Below are 17,088 nucleotides of genomic sequence, written 5' to 3'. Positions count from 1 at the left end.
GAGGCACAGACGGGATGAAAGACACGGACACTGCGGAGATGGGCTTCGGCGCTTGCAGGGGCACTGTCCACACCGAAAAGCTGGGGACCTGCCAAGGGAAAAAACAGGGGGAGGGAAGGAGGGAGGGGGAGATAGGATGCCATATAGGAGGAGGGGAGAAAACGAAAAGAGGTGGGTGGAAGCCCAGGGAGAGGGGGAGGGGAGGTAAGGATGGAAGGAGGGAGAGAGAGTGGGAGAGAAGGGAGAGAGGGTGCCCACAGGAAAATGAGAGGAGAGGGGAAGGCAAGGCTCAAAGTTGGTAGGAGGGGTAGATGGGGGGGAGGAGGGCATCATCCGGGAGGGGGAGTCGGCGGAAGCCACCTTGGGAGAGGGTGTGGAGAGTGTGAAGATGGAGAGCAGGTGGGATACAGGAGTACAGGCGCGGCAGTGGGTTGGGGTGGGAGAGGATGGAAGAGACAAGCGGGTGGGGAGGATCAAGCTTGCGGGAGGTGTAGAGGATCCGTATCCGTTGGAGGAAGAGGGTGAGGTGTGGGAAGGGGTTGAGGTCATAGAGGAGCCGCGTGGGGGAAGGGAGGCGGATGCGATAGGCGAGGCGGAGTGCATGCCGTTCAAGGATTTGAAGGGATTTGTACAAGGTAGGCGGGGCAGAGATCCAGGCGGGATGGGCATAACAGAGGATAGGGCGGATGAGAGATTTATAGGTGTGGAGGACGGTGGAGGGGTCCAGACCCATGTGCGGCCAGAAAGGAGCTTCAGGAGGTGGAGTCGGGAGCGTGCCTTGGCTTGGATTGTCCGGAGATGAGGGGTCCAGGAGAGGCGACGGTCAAGGGTGACGCCAAGGTACTTGAGGGTGGGTGTGAGGTTAATAGGACGGCCATAAATGGTAAGGTAGAAATCAAGGAGACGGAAGGAAGGGGTGGTTTTGCCTACGATGATTGCCTGGGTCTTGGAAGGATTGACCTTGAGCAACCACTGGTTACACCAAGAGGTGAACCGGTCAAGATGGGATTGGAGAAGGTGTTGGGAGCGTTGCAGGGTGGGGGCAAGGGCAAGGAAGGCGGTGTCATCGGCGTACTGGAGAAGGTGAAGGTGGGGTGCAGGTGGAGGCATGTCCGCCGTATAAAGAAGGTAAAGAAGAGTGGAAAGGACGGAACCTTGGGGCACACCGGCAGAGGGGTAGAAGGTGTAGGAATCAGTGTTGTGGATAGTGACACAGGAAGGGCGGTGGGAAATGAAGGAGGCGATCAGACGGACGTAGTTAATAGGAAGAGCAAAGGTTTGGAGCTTGAAGAGGAGACCAGAATGCCACACACAGTCATAGGCGCGTTCAAGGTCAAGGGAGAGGAATATGGCGGAGCGACGGGAGTTGAGTTGTTTGGAGAGGAGGTCCCGACGGGGGGTGAGAAGGGAGATCGGGGCTCCGGGGAAGTGCTGGCGGAGGAGAAGGGTAAGATTGCAGGCCTCCAGGAGAGAGGGATCAGGGTGAGAAAGGAGGTACCTGTAGTAGGGGGAGGTAGAGGAGGGAGTAGATAGGGCAGGTGGGGTGGTATCCATGGCATCCTGGGGGGTTGGAGAGGGGAGAGTCTGCGACTTCTTGGGAGCAGAAGAGGCTGGGGTGCCGCTGGGACGTTTCACAGCGGGAGAGGGATGGGAAGAGGTGTGGGGGATGGGGACGACCGGGAGATGGCGGGAGATGGCAGGTCCCACCGGCGGTGCAGGCACTGGTGGTGGTGCTGGTGCTGGCGCTGGAGCTGGAGCTGGCGCCACTGAAGATGCAGTGGCAGTGGTTGGCACTGGCGATGGCGAGGGCGATGGTGATGGTGATGGTGATGACGATGATGATGGTGTGGCGTGGGTGGTGGCCCGACGGGAAACAACCCTGGCGGGGGTGGCATGAGTTACATGTGGGAGGGGAGGGAATGGGTCACGTGAGGCATGGTGGGTAGGAACAGGGGAGGGAGCAACAAAAGGAGCGGGGGTGGGAAGAGTGAGGAGGGGGGGAATATATGGGGGAGGCGGTGATTGAGCACACCACGTGATGGTGGTGGCAGCAAGTGAGGGGGACGTGTACACGATTGCAGTGGTAGTGGCGGTAGTTGTGGGGGTTGTCATGGTGAGAGGATAAGTGGGAGAGGGGAAAAGAGGGAAAATAACAGGGGACAGTCAAAGGACAAGGACAAGAGACTGACAAAGAGGAAGGGTAAGACGGAAGCAGAGACGACAGAACGAAAGACGGGCAGGGAGCGGCGGCGGCGGCGGCGGTCGGCATCAGCAGCAGCGGCAGGAACCGGATACGGTGGCGACAACCGGCGGCGGCGGTGGAAACCGGCGGCGGCGGCGGGAACCGGCGGCGGCGTCGGCGGCGAGCAGCGAGAGCGGCGGCAGGAACCAGATGCGGCGCCGGCGGCGGCGGCGTCGGCGGCGGTCGGCAACAGCAGCAGCGGCGGGAACCGGATACGATGGCGGCAACCGGCGTCGGCGGGAGACCGGCGGCGGCGGTGGGTAACGGTAGCGGCGGCAGCGGCGGCTGGGACCAACGGCGGCAAAGGCTCGGGACAACGGCAGCTGCAGCGATCACTGAAACTCCTAGCACTTCGATATTAACGACAATAATATCGAAGGGCGCAACCCTCTCGAGTTACGCCGAAGATTGCCGTACTGCTTTGGCAAATGCTTTATCTGCGCCATTCGCCTTAGTCACATCTGAGAGTAATTCTTAATAATGCGCCTGTCGCTAATTGTTCCTCATCACAGATACTCTTTGCTATACGGCCACGATACCCAACTGATTTCCAAGATTCGTCTTCCTCCTGTGAGGATTGAACTCACGAACCCTGGTTTACTAGACCAATGCTCTACCACTGAGCTAAGCAGGCGCCGCCTAGCGGCACTTTTGCGTACTTCGTCCGTATGGTCGTCTGAATCATCAGTCATCAGCTTACAACACTTCATATTTTCGACTAATATTTGCAGCTATGGCGACCCATTACTGCTTGGATACACATGTGACACGTAGCCGATTCTCTCTCCAAACAAAACCACTTGCACTTCAGAACATGACTTTCACACACAAAATCACCTTCATCTTCAAATACAGTTTTCTTGCGACTGATGGAGACGTAGGCAAGTTTTAAAGTTGCTATTTCCATTACATCACGTTAATCAGAAAATCGGTAATTTAAATCTGCAGCGGAAAAAAATTCCGTTCCTTCCAGCATAGGGCTCGAACCCACGACCCTGTGAATAAGAGTCTCATGCTCTACCGACTGAGCTAGCCGTGCTGCCTCGTTGGATACCTGCTGCGTAGCAGATCACACAGTACTCGTTTGGGTTGGGTGGTCCCATACAGAATCTCTCCATGGTTCCTAATGTTTTCCTAACGTCACACTCGTCACGTACTTCACTTTTATTTCATAATCATTTCTGAAAGGTAAAGGATTTGCATGACATTCTGCAGAGCTAGCGGCGTCAAAATTAACACACATACTTGATGTGACTCAAACGCCGAACGAGTTACTTCCCGACGTTGTTTTAGATGTGCAAGTGCCAGTCAAAACTCGCGGTGAGGGCACTCTGCCGAACATTTCGCTAGTTAACACCGGTCTTGTTGTGTGTGTTTCAGGCTCAAGACCATCTCCAAGCACAGAATGGTCAACAGCAACATTCAGACGGTTTCGTACTGCTCAATTGCTACATTAAAACGGTATGTTTGTTTTTCAGAACTGGAAAAACACGACCGTGACGGGATTCGAACCTGCAATCTTCGGATCCGAAGTCCGACGCCTTATCCATTAGGCCACACGGTCACTGACGACCAAGCACAACTTATATACGACTCATATCGAAACGCTCACGCCCCTGAGGAATTGTGTTTTCGTTCCACACAGCCGCTGCCCCTTACTCTTTCCCACCCATTCGTTACATTCAACCTCTTACGAGACCGACCAAACATAGACAGGAAAACAAGACCACACAATTTGCGCATTCGGAATCGATGGCAAGGGTGTCCCTTGCCGCATTTGCTACGATGGCCATTTGCTACTTCTGCAGAAGCGGCGGCGGCGACGACGACGACGACGACCGCGAGAGGCTCTGAGATTTGTGAGAAATACATCTATAAAATATAATTAAGACTGCCTCGTCCCACCTTATGCCACACTGCTTTGGCAAATGCTTTATCTGCGCCATTCGCCTTAGTCACATCTGAGAGTAATTCTTAATAATACGCCTGTCGCTAATTGTTCCTCATCACAGATACTCTTTGCTATACGGCCACGATACGCAACTGATTTCCAAGATTCGTCTTCCTCCTGTGAGGATTGAACTCACGAACCCTGGTTTACTAGACCAATGCTCTACCACTGAGCTAAACAGGCGCCGCCTAGCGGCACTTTTGCGTACTTCGTCCGTATGGTCGTCTGAATCATCAGTCATCAGCTGACAACACTTCATATTTTCGACTAATATTTGCAGCTATGGCGACCCATTACTGCTTGGATACACATGTGACACGTAGCCGATTCTCTCTCCAAACAAAACCACTTGCACTTCAGAACATGACTTTCACACACAAAATCACCTTCACCTTGAAATACAGTTTCCTTGCGACTGTTGGAGACGTAGGCAAATTTTAATGTTGCTATTTCCATTACATCACGTGAATCAGAAAATCGGTAATTTACATCTGCAGCGGAAAAAAATTCCTTTCCGCCCAGCGTAGGGCTCGAACCCACGACCATGTGAATGAGACTCTTATGCTTTACCGACTGAGCTAGCCGTGCTGCCTCGTTGGATACCTGCTGGTTAGCAGATCACACAGTACTCATTTGTGTTGGTTGGTCCCATACAGAATCACTCCATGCTGCCTAATGTTTTCCTAACGTCACACTCGTCACGTACTTCACTTTTATTTCATAATCATTTCTGAGAGGTAAAGGAATTGCATGACAATCTGCAGAGCTAGCGGCGTCAAAATTAACACACATACTTGACGTGACTCAAAAGCCGAACGAGTTACTTTCCGACGTTGTTTTAGATGTGCAAGTGACAGGCAAACCTCGCGGTGAGGGCACTCTGCCGACCATATCGCTAGTTAACACCGGTGTTGTTATGTGTGTTTCAGGCTCAAGATCATCTCCAAACACAAAATGGTCAACAGCAACATTCAGACGGTTTCGTACTGCTCAATTGCTACATTAAAACGGTATGTTTCTTTTTCAGAACTACAAAAACACGACCGTGACAGGATTCGAACCTGCAATCTTCGGATCCGAAGTCCGACGCCTTATCCATTAGGCCACACGGTCACTGACGACCAAGTATAACATATATACGACTCATCTCGAAACGCTCACACCCCCTGAGGAATTGTGTTTTCGTTCCACACAGCCGCTGCCCCTTACTCTTTCCCACCCATTCGTTACATTCAACCTCTTACGAGACCGACCAAACATAGACAGGAAAACAAGACCACACACTTTGCGCATTCGGAATCGATGGCAGGGTGTCCCTCGCCGCATTTGCTACGATGGCCATTTGCTACTTCTGCAGAAGCGGCGGCGGCGGCAGCGACGACGACGACGACGACGACGACGACGACGACCGCGAGAGGCTCTGAGATTTGTGAGAAATACATCAAAAAAATGCAATGCAGACTGCCTCGTCCCACCTTATGCCGTACTTTTTTTTTTTTTCCTTTATTGTAATTTTATACCTACAAAGGTAGACCGGCAGCGGCCTAATATGCCGCTCTTCGGCAACAAGAAACATACAAGAGATAAAAACAGGAAGACATAATCTCAAAACACAGACATGAAGGACAAAAATCAGAAGACAACAGAGAATAAAAAGAATTGAAGTCGTTCACCGACGCAGCACTGTTTCAGTTTAAAAAAAAAAAAAAAAAAATCGGGCAGCACAGCACGGAACAGAGAACACTAGCACAGGTGAACGGTGGAGCAGAAAACGAAGAAACACTCGAGGCACAGACGGGACGAAGGACACGGACACTGCGGAGATGGGCTTCGGCGCTTGCAGGGGAACTGTCCACACCGAAAAGCTGGGGGCCCGCCAAGGGAAAAAACAGGGGGAGGGAAGGAGGGAGGGGGAGATAGGATGCCAGGGAGGAGGAGGGGAAAAACGAAAAGAGGGGGTGGAAGCCCAGGGAGAGGGGGAGGGGAGGTAAGGATGGAAGGAGGGAGAGAGGGAGGGAGAGAAGGGAGAGAGGGTGCCCACAGGAAAATGAGAGGAGAGGGGAAGGCAAGGCTCAAAGTTGGTAGGAGGGGTAGATGGGGGGGAGGAGGGCATCATCCGGGAGGGGGAGTCGGCGGAAGCCACCTTGGGAGAGGGTGTGGAGAGTGTGAAGATGGAGAGCAGGTGGGATACAGGAGTACAGGCGCGGCAGTGGGTTGGGGTGCGAGAGGATGGAAGAGACAAGCGGGTGGGGAGGATCAAGCTTGCGGGAGGTGTAGAGGATCCGTATCCGTTGGAATAAGAGGAGGAGGTGTGGGAAGGGGATGAGGTCATAGAGGAGCCACGTGGGGGAAGGGAGGCGGATGCGATAGGCGAGGCGGAGTGCATGCCGTTCAAGGATTTGAAGGGATTTGTAAAAGGTAGGCGGGCCAGAGATCCAGGAGGGATGGGCATAACAGAGGATAGGGCGGATGAGAGATTTATAGGTGTGGAGGACGGTGGAGGGGTCCAGACCCCATGTGCGGCCAGAAAGGAGCTTTAGGAGGTGGAGTCGGGAGCGTGCCTTGGCTTGGATTGTCCGGAGATGAGGGGTCCAGGAGAGGCGACGGTCAAGGGTGACGCCAAGGTACTTTAGGGTGGGTGTGAGGTTAATAGGACGGCCATAAATGGTAAGATAGAAATCAAGGAGACGGAAGGAAGGGGTGGTTTTGCCTACGATGATTGCCTGGGTCTTGGAAGGATTGACCTTGAGCAACCACTGGTTACACCAAGAGGTGAACCAGTCCAGATGGGATTGGAGAAGGTGTTGGGAGCTTTGCAGGGTGGGGGCAAGGGCAAGGAAGGCGGTGTCATCGGCGTACTGGAGAAGGTGAAGGGGGGGTGCAGGTGGAGGCATGTCCGCCGTATAAAGAAGGTAAAGAAGAGGGGAAAGGACGGAACCTTGGGGCACACCGGCAGAGGGCTAGAAGGTGTAGGAATCAGTGTTGTGGATAGTGACATAGGAAGGGCGGTGGGAAATGAAGGAGGCGATCAGACGAACGTAGTTAATAGGAAGAGCAAAGGTTTGGAGCTTGAAGAGGAGACCAGAATGCCACACACGGTCATAGGCGCGTTCAAGGTCAAGGGAGAGGAATATGGCGGAGCGACGGGAGTTGAGTTGTTCGGAGAGGAGGTGAGTGAGGTGAAGGAGAAGGTCATCGGCAGAGAAGGATGGTCGAAAGCCACATTGGGTGGAGGGAAGGAAGCGGTGCCGGTGGAGATGCTGGTGGATGCGGCGGGTTAGAATGGATTCCAGGACCTTGCTGAAGACCGAGGTAAGGCTTATAGGACGGTAGGAGGAGACAGCGGAAGGTGGTTTATCGGGTTTGAGGAACATCAGGATCCGGGAGGTTTTCCACAGGTCGGGGTAGAAGCCGGTGGACAAGACCACATTGTACAGCCTGGCCAGGGTGGAGAGGAAGGGGGCGGGAGCTTCACGGAGGTGACGGTAAGTAACACGGTCGTGACCAGGAGCAGTGTTGCGTTTGGTGCGGAGTATATCGATGATGTCTTGAGTAGTTATAGGGTTATTGAGTTCAGTGTGTGTAATGTTGTCCAAGTACTGGAAGCCAGGAGCTAGTCGAGGGATAGAGGTGTCAGTTCGATCGCGGACATCGGGGAAGAGGGAATAATCGAACTGGGGATCGTCAGGGATGGTAAAGACATCGGTGAGGTAGGAGGCAAAATGGTTGGTTTTACTAAGGTTGTCAGGAAAGGGATTGTCATTATGAAGGAGAGGATAGTAAGGGGGGGGTTTTGATCCAGTAAGGCGGCGGAAGGCTGACCAGTATTTGGACGAGTTAATAGGTAGGGTAGCATTAAGACGGGTGCATGTCTGTCGCCAGTCCCGGCGTTTCTTAGCCGCGAGCAAGTTCCGGATGTGTCTCTGGAGTTGCCGGTGGCGTTGTAGTGTGTCCCGGTCACGTGTGTGGAGGAAGGCACGGTAGAGACGATGGGATTCTCGAAGGAGGAGGACGGCCTGTGGGGGTAAAGTGGGACGGTGCGGGTGGATGGCGACGGTAGGGATGTGGGCCTCCACGGCCTCAGACAAGGTCTGCTGGAGAAAGGATGCGGCATGGGTTATGTCATGTGGGCGGTGGTAGGTGAGGGGGTGGCTATCGACTCGAGTAGTAAGGGTATCCCGGTATGCATTCCAGTCGGCACGGGAGTAATCATGGACATACTTGGGGGGAGGGTCAATGCGAGGATCGGGACGGGGGCGACGACCGTCTGAAATGGTTAGAAGGACAGGGAGATGGTCACTGCCAATAGGGTCGAGGACGTCCACCGCTATGCGGCCAAGGAGGTTGGGGGAGGCTAGGACGACATCGGGTGTGGTATTGGATTCAGGGCGGGTGTGTTGGGGAAGAGGAAGGACATCTCCTTGGATGGTGGCGAGGAACCGATGCCACCGCCATAACTGGGTGGCGGAGCGACTATGGATATTGAGATCTGCGGCAATCACGTAGGAGGAGAAGGTACGGTCGATGTGGGAAAGGAAGTCAAAAGGAATAGGTGCAGAGGGGCGGACATAGATGGTGGCGCAGGTAACAGTGAGGCCGGGGAAGAATAGACTAAGGATCAGGTGTTCCGTGGGGTTGGGAAGGAGGGGTTGGAGCCGAACAGGGATCTGGCGATGGTGGCCAATGGCAACTCCGCCACGCGCTATCGGGAGGGGGTTGTCAGAGCGGTGAAGGAGGTAGGGCGAGGTATGGACAGTATGGTGGGGCTGGAGAAATGTTTCGTTTAGGAGGAAGGCATCCACGCGGTGGGTGGTGAGGGTATGCATAAGGAGATTCTTGTTGACAGGAAGGGAACGGATGTTGTTAAACAGGATACGTTGCTGTCGCGCCATAGTGAGAATTTAGACGAGGGTGTCGAGACGGGAGAAGGTAAAATGGGCCTGGTTATGGGAGTAGGTGGCGTAAGTGTTGAGCTGGAAGACGGAACGGGCGGCAAGGGATATCTGCTGGAGGGTGTGGGGGCGCTGAAAGGGGTGGATGTTCTGAAGGACAACGGTTACAAAGCGGATGATGTCCTCAGCTGTGGGGGGGGGACGGAGGGAATTGCCGGGAGGGGTGGGGGCATCCAAGGGGCGGACAGGGACAGTGAGTTCAGGAGCGGAGGGAGGGGGTCGGGCCTTGCACTTTTGGGAGTAGGTTGGGTGTTGGAGGTTACAGGTGTTACAGGAGGGGGGGGGACTGAAGGTTGGGGCACTGCCGGAGGAAGTGTGCTTCTTTGCAGTGCGGGCAGACGGGGGCCTCGCGGCACTCAGATGTAGGATGTGCATTATAGCGCAAGCACCTCTGGCAGCGGATGGACTGTGGAGGGGAGCGGGAGGGGTCGACCTTATAACGGCGGTTGAAAAGGAGGGCACCCTCCTTGAGGAGGAGGTCTATGGAGGGAGCATGCTTAGAGAACACCCGCATGAGGCGGGTGGAGCCGGCTGGATTGTGAATCCGGCGGACAGCTCGAACCTCTAGAGAGGGATGGGCCTTCAGCTCCGCCAACACCTCCTCCTCCGTGATCATCGGGCTAAGCCGAGTGATCACGGCAGTGAGGGTCGGTGGGCGACGGGGCGGCTGGGGTTGTCGGGATGAGGAGGGGGAGGGAGCAGGGGCAAGGGAGGCATGGGGACCAAACCGGGTGAGGGGAATGCGGGAGAGGATGTCGGAGTGGAGGGTGGGGCTGGGGGATGTGATCAGGACGGAGTCCCGACGGGGGGTGAGAAGGGAGATCGGGGCTCCGGGGAAGTGCTGGCGGAGGAGAAGGGTAAGATTGCGGGCCTCCAGGAGAGAGGGATCAGGGTGAGAAAGGAGGTACCTGTAGGAGGGGGAGGTAGAGGAGGGAGTAGATAGGGCAGGTGGGGTGGTATCCATGGCATCCTGGGGGGTTGGAGGGGGGAGAGTCTGCGACTTATTGGGAGCAGAAGAGGCTGGGGTGCCGCTGGGACGTTTCACAGCGGGAGAGGGATGGGAAGAGGTGTGGGGGATGGGGACGACCGGGAGATGGCGGGAGATGGCAGGTCCCACTGGCGGTGCAGGCACTGGTGGTGGTGCTGGTGCTGGCGCTGGAGCTGGAGCTAGCGCCACAGAAGATGCAGTGGCAGTGGTTGGCACTGGCGATGGCGAGGGCGATGGTGATGGTGATGGTGATGACGATGACGATGGTGTGGCGTGGGTGGTGGCCCGACGGGCAACAACCCTGGCGGGGGTGGCATGAGTTACATGTGGGAGGGGAGGGAATGGGTCACGTGAGGCATGGGGGGTAGGAACAGGGGAGGGAGCAACAAAAGGAGCGGGGGTGGGAAGAGTGAGGAGGGGGGGAATATATGGGGGAGGCGGTAATTGAGCACACCACGTGATGGTGGTGGCAGCAAGTGAGGGGGACGTGTACACGATTGCAGTGGTAGTGGCGGTAGTTGTGGGGGTTGTCATGGTGAGAGGATAAGTGGGAGAGGGGAAAAGAGGGAAAATAACAGGGGACAGTCGAAGGACAAGGACAAGAGACTGACGAAGAGGAAGGGTAAGACGTAAGCAGAGACGACAGAACGAAAGACGGGCAGGGAGCGGCGGCGGCGGCGGCGGCGGCGGCGGCGGCGGCGGCGGCGGCGGCGGTCGGCAAAAGCAGCAGCGGCAGGAACCGGATACGGAGGCGGCAACCGGCGGCGGCGGCGGCGGGAGACCGGCGGCGGCGGCGGCGGCGGCGGCGGCGGCGGGAACCGGCGGCGGCGTCGGCGGCGAGCAGCGGCAGTGGCGGCAGGAACCAGATGCGGCGCCGGCGGCGGCGGCGGCGGCGGCGTCGGCGGCGGTCGGCAACAGCAGCAGCGGCAGGAACCGGATACGATGGCGGCAACCGGCGTCGGCGGGAGACCGGCGGCGGCGGCGGCGGCGGCGGTGGGAACCGGCGGCGGCGGCTGGGACCAACGGCGGCAAAGGCTCGGGACAACGGCAGCTGCAGCGATCACTGAAACTCCTAGCACTTCGATATTAACGACAAGAATATCGAATGGCGCAACCCTCTCGAGTTACGCCGAAGAGGTATGCCGTACTTTTTTTTTTTTTTTTTTTCCTTTATTGTCATTTTATACCTACAAAGGTAGGCCGGCAGCGGCCTAATATGCCGCTCTTCGGCCACAAGAAACATACAAGAGAGAAAAACAGGAAGACATAATCTCAAAACACAGACATGGAGGACAAAAATCAGAAGACAACAGAGAATAAAAAGAAATGAAGTCGTTCACCGACGCAGCACTGTTTCAGTTTTAAAAAGACGGGCAGCACAGCACGGAACAGAGAACACTAGCACAGGTGAACGGTGGAGCAGAAAATGAAGAAACACTCGAGGCACAGACGGGACGAAAGACACGGACACTGCGGAGATGGGCTTCGGCGCTTGCAGGGGCACTGTCCACACCGAAAAGCTGGGGGCCTGCCAAGGGAAAAAACAGGGGGAGGGAAGGAGGGAGGGGGAGATAGGATGCCAGGGAGGAGGAGGGGAGAAAACGAAAAAAGGGGGGTGGAAGCCCAGGGAGAGGGGGAGGGGAGGTAAGGATGAAAGGAGGGAGAGAGGGAGGGAGAGAAGGGAGAGAGGGTGCCCACAGGAAAATGAGAGGAGAGGGGAAGGCAAGGCTCAAAGTTGGTAGGAGGGGTAGATGGAGGGGAGGAGGGCATCATCCGGGAGGGGGAGTCGGCGGAAGCCACCTTGGGAGAGGGTGTGGAGAGTGTGAAGATGGAGAGCAGGTGGGATACAGGAGTACAGGCGCGGCAGTGGGTTGGGGTGGGAGAGGATGGAAGAGACAAGCGGGTGGGGAGGATCAAGCTTGCGGGAGGTGTAGAGGATCCGTATCCGTTGGAGGAAGAGAAGGAGGTGTGGGAAGGGGATGAGGTCATAGAGGAGCCGCGTGGGGGAAGGGAGGCGGATGCGATAGGCGAGGCGGAGTGCATGCCGTTCAAGGATTTGAAGGGATTTGTAAAAGGTAGGCGGGGCAGAGATCCAGGCGGGATGGGCATAACAGAGGATAGGGCGGATGAGAGATTTATAGGTGTGGAGGACGGTGGAGGGGTCCAGACCCCATGTGCGGCCAGAAAGGAGCTTCAGGAGGTGGAGTCGGGAGCGTGCCTTGGCTTGGATTGTCCGGAGATGAGGGGTCCAGGAGAGGCGACGGTCAAGGGTGACGCCAAGGTACTTGAGGGTGGGTGTGAGGTTAATAGGACGGCCATAAATGGTAAGATAGAAATCAAGGAGACGGAAGGAAGGGGTGGTTTTGCCTACGATGATTGCCTGGGTCTTGGAAGGATTGACCTTGAGCAACCACTGGTTACACCAAGAGGTGAACCGGTCAAGATGGGATTGGAGAAGGTGTTGGGAGCGTTGCAGGGTGGGGGCAAGGGCAAGGAAGGCGGTGTCATCGGCGTACTGGAGAAGGTGAAGGGGGGGTGCAGGTGGAGGCATGTCCGCCGTATAAAGAAGGTAAAGAAGAGGGGAAAGGACGGAACCTTGGGGCACACCGGCAGAGGGGTAGAAGGTGTAGGAATCAGTGTTGTGGATAGTGACATAGGAAGGGCGGTGGGAAATGAAGGAGGCGATCAGACGAACGTAGTTAATAGGAAGAGCAAAGGTTTGGAGCTTGAAGAGGAGACCAGAATGCCACACTCGGTCATAGGCGCGTTCAAGGTCAAGGGAGAGGAATATGGCGGAGCGACGGGAGTTGAGTTGTTCGGAGAGGAGGTGAGTGAGGTGAAGGAGAAGGTCATCGGCAGAGAAGGATGGTCGAAAGCCACATTGGGTGGAGGGAAGGAAGCGGTGCCGGTGGAGATGCTGGTGGATGCGGCGGGTTAGAATGGATTCCAGGACCTTGCTGAAGACCGAGGTAAGGCTTATAGGACGGTAGGAGGAGACAGCGGAAGGTGGTTTATCGGGTTTGAGGAACATCAGGATCCGGGAGGTTTTCCACAGGTCGGGGTAGAAGCCGGTGGACAAGACCACATTGTACAGCCTGGCCAGGGTGGAGAGGAAGGGGGCGGGAGCTTCACGGAGGTGACGGTAAGTAACACGGTCGTGACCAGGAGCAGTGTTGCGTTTGGTGCGGAGTATATCGATGATGTCTTGAGTAGTTATAGGGGTATTGAGTTCAGTGTGTGTAATGTTGTCCAAGTACTGGAAGCCAGGAGCTAGTGGAGGGATAGAGGTGTCAGTTCGATCGCGGACATCGGGGAAGAGGGAATAATCGAACTGGGGATCGTCAGGGATGGTAAAGACATCGGTGAGGTAGGAGGCAAAATGGTTGGCCTTACTAAGGTTGTCAGGAATGGGATTGTCATTATGAAGGAGAGGATAGTAAGGGGGGGGTTTTGATCCAGTAAGGCGGCGGAAGGCTGACCAGTATTTGGACGAGTTAATAGGTAGGGTAGCATTAAGACGGGTGCATGTCTGTCGCCAGTCCCGGCGTTTCTTAGCCGCGAGCAAGTTCCGGATGTGTCTCTGGAGTTGCCGGTGGCGTTGTAGTATGTCCCGGTCACGCGTGTGGAGGAAGGCACGGTAGAGACGACGGGATTCTCGAAGGAGGAGGACGGCCTGTGGGGGTAAAGTGGGACGGTGCGGGTGGATGGCGACGGTAGGGATGTGGGCCTCCACGGCCTCAGACAAGGTCTGCTGGAGAAAGGATGCGGCATGGGTTATGTCATGTGGGCGGTGGTAGGTGAGGGGGTGGCTATCGACTCGAGTAGTAAGGGTATCCCGGTATGCATTCCAGTCGGCACGGGAGTAATCATGGACATACTTGGGGGGAGGGTCAATGCGAGGATCGGGACGGGGGCGACGACCGTCTGAAATGGTTAGAAGGACAGGGAGATGGTCACTGCCAATAGGGTCGAGGACGTCCACCGCTATGCGGCCAAGGAGGTTGGGGGAGGCTAGGACGACATCGGGTGTGGTATTGGATTCAGGGCGGGTGTGTTGGGGAAGAGGAAGGACATCTCCTTGGATGGTGGCGAGGAACCGATGCCACCGCCATAACTGGGTGGCGGAGCGACTATGGATATTGAGATCTGCGGCAATCACGTAGGAGGAGAAGGTACGGTCGATGTGGGAAAGGAAGTCAAAAGGAATAGGTGCAGAGGGGCGGACATAGATGGTGGCGCAGGTAACAGTGAGGCCGGGGAAGAATAGACTAAGGATCAGGTGTTCCGTGGGGTTGGGAAGGAGGGGTTGGAGCCGAACAGGGATCTGGCGATGGTGGCCAATGGCAACTCCGCCACGCGCTATCGGGAGGGGGTTGTCAGAGCGGTGAAGGAGGTAGGGCGAGGTATGGACAGTATGGTGGGGCTGGAGAAATGTTTCGTTTAGGAGGAAGGCATCCACGCGGTGGGTGGTGAGGGTATGCATAAGGAGATTCTTGTTGACAGGAAGGGAACGGATGTTGTTAAACAGGATACGTTGCTGTCGCGCCATAGTGGGAATTTAGACGAGGGTGTCGAGACGGGAGAAGGTAAAATGGGCCTGGTTATGGGAGTAGGTGGCGTAAGTGTTGAGCTGGAAGACGGAACGGGCGGCAAGGGATATCTGCTGGAGGGTGTGGGGGCGCTGAAAGGGGTGGATGTTCTGAAGGACAACGGTTACAAAGCGGATGATGTCCTCAGCTGTGGGGGGGGGACGGAGGGAATTGCCGGGAGGGGTGGGGGCATCCAAGGGGCGGACAGGGACAGTGAGTTCAGGAGCGGAGGGAGGGGGTCGGGCCTTGCACTTTTGGGAGTAGGTTGGGTGTTGGAGGTTACAGGTGTTACAGGAGGGGGGGGACTGAAGGTTGGGGCACTGCCGGAGGAAGTGTGCTTCTTTGCAGTGCGGGCAGACGGGGGCCTCGCGGCACTCAGATGTAGGATGTGCATTATAGCGCAAGCACCTCTGGCAGCGGATGGACTGTGGAGGGGAGCGGGAGGGGTCGACCTTATAACGGCGGTTGAAAAGGAGGGCACCCTCCTTGAGGAGGAGGTCTATGGAGGGAGCATGCTTAGAGAACACCCGCATGAGGCGGGTGGAGCCGGCTGGATTGTGAATCCGGCGGACAGCTCGAACCTCTAGAGAGGGATGGGCCTTCAGCTCCGCCAACACCTCCTCCTCCGTGATCATCGGGCTAAGCCGAGTGATCACGGCAGTGAGGGTCGGTGGGCGACGGGGCGGCTGGGGTTGTCGGGATGAGGAGGGGGAGGGAGCAGGGGCAAGGGAGGCATGGGGACCAAACCGGGTGAGGGGAATGCGGGAGAGGATGTCGGAGTGGAGGGTGGGGCTGGGGGATGTGATCAGGACGGAGTCCCGACGGGGGGTGAGAAGGGAGATCGGGGCTCCGGGGAAGTGCTGGCGGAGGAGAAGGGTAATATTGCGGGCCTCCAGGAGAGAGGGATCAGGGTGAGAAAGGAGGTACCTGTAGGAGGGGGAGGTAGAGGAGGGAGTAGATAGGGCAGGTGGGGTGGTATCCATGGCATCCTGGGGGGTTGGAGGGGGGAGAGTCTGCGACTTATTGGGAGCAGAAGAGGCTGGGGTGCCGCTGGGACGTTTCACAGCGGGAGAGGGATGGGAAGAGGTGTGGGGGATGGGGACGACCGGGAGATGGCGGGAGATGGCAGGTCCCACTGGCGGTGCAGGCACTGGTGGTGGTGCTGGTGCTGGCGCTGGAGCTGGAGCTAGCGCCACAGAAGATGCAGTGGCAGTGGTTGGCACTGGCGATGGCGAGGGCGATGGTGATGGTGATGGTGATGACGATGACGATGGTGTGGCGTGGGTGGTGGCCCGACGGGCAACAACCCTGGCGGGGGTGGCATGAGTTACATGTGGGAGGGGAGGGAATGGGTCACGTGAGGCATGGGGGGTAGGAACAGGGGAGGGAGCAACAAAAGGAGCGGGGGTGGGAAGAGTGAGGAGGGGGGGAATATATGGGGGAGGCGGTAATTGAGCACACCACGTGATGGTGGTGGCAGCAAGTGAGGGGGACGTGTACACGATTGCAGTGGTAGTGGCGGTAGTTGTGGGGGTTGTCATGGTGAGAGGATAAGTGGGAGAGGGGAAAAGAGGGAAAATAACAGGGGACAGTCGAAGGACAAGGACAAGAGACTGACGAAGAGGAAGGGTAAGACGTAAGCAGAGACGACAGAACGAAAGACGGGCAGGGAGCGGCGGCGGCGGCGGCGGCGGCGGCGGCGGCGGCGGCGGCGGCGGCGGCGGCGGTCGGCAAAAGCAGCAGCGGCAGGAACCGGATACGGAGGCGGCAACCGGCGGCGGCGGCGGCGGGAGACCGGCGGCGGCGGCGGCGGCGGCGGCGGCGGCGGCGGGAACCGGCGGCGGCGTCGGCGGCGAGCAGCGGCAGTGGCGGCAGGAACCAGATGCGGCGCCGGCGGCGGCGGCGGCGGCGGCGTCGGCGGCGGTCGGCAACAGCAGCAGCGGCAGGAACCGGATACGATGGCGGCAACCGGCGTCGGCGGGAGACCGGCGGTGGCGGCGGCGGCGGCGGTGGGAACCGGCGGCGGCGGCTGGGACCAACGGCGGCAAAGGCTCGGGACAACGGCAGCTGCAGCGATCACTGAAACTCCTAGCACTTCGATATTAACGACAAGAATATCGAATGGCGCAACCCTCTCGAGTTACGCCGAAGAGGTATGCCGTACTGCTTTGGCAAATGCTTTATCTGCGCCATTCGACTTAATCATATCTGAGAGTAATTCTTAATAAAACGCCTGTCGCTAATTGTTCCTCATCACAGATACTGCTTTCTATATGGCCACGACTCGCAACTGATTTCCAAGATTCGTCTTCCTCCTGTGAGGATGGAACTCACGACCCCTGGTTTACTAGACCAAAGCTCTACCA

The 17,088-nt window shown here is 57.0% G+C and overlaps 4 non-coding genes across 4 annotated transcripts; all 4 read right to left on the bottom strand.

Moving 5' to 3' along the window:
* Nucleotides 1-2,804: 2,804 nt before the first annotated feature.
* Nucleotides 2,805-2,876, bottom strand: Trnat-agu (transfer RNA threonine (anticodon AGU)). The gene has a single exon. It is a non-coding gene; the product is annotated as a tRNA-Thr (tRNA).
* Nucleotides 2,877-3,733: 857 nt separating this feature from the next.
* Nucleotides 3,734-3,806, bottom strand: Trnar-ucg (transfer RNA arginine (anticodon UCG)). Its single transcript has one exon. It is a non-coding gene; the product is annotated as a tRNA-Arg (tRNA).
* Nucleotides 3,807-4,304: 498 nt separating this feature from the next.
* On the bottom strand, nt 4,305-4,376 carry Trnat-agu (transfer RNA threonine (anticodon AGU)). The gene has a single exon. It is a non-coding gene; the product is annotated as a tRNA-Thr (tRNA).
* Nucleotides 4,377-5,233: 857 nt separating this feature from the next.
* Nucleotides 5,234-5,306, bottom strand: Trnar-ucg (transfer RNA arginine (anticodon UCG)). Its single transcript has one exon. It is a non-coding gene; the product is annotated as a tRNA-Arg (tRNA).
* Nucleotides 5,307-17,088: the final 11,782 nt, after the last annotated feature.

The sequence above is a fragment of the Schistocerca gregaria genome, chromosome 3, assembly GCF_023897955.1.
Source record: "Schistocerca gregaria isolate iqSchGreg1 chromosome 3, iqSchGreg1.2, whole genome shotgun sequence".
In the NCBI taxonomy this organism is placed as follows: domain Eukaryota; kingdom Metazoa; phylum Arthropoda; class Insecta; order Orthoptera; family Acrididae; genus Schistocerca; species Schistocerca gregaria.
The sequence above is the reverse complement of the archived record's forward strand: the minus strand, read 5'-3'. Positions and strand labels throughout refer to the sequence as shown.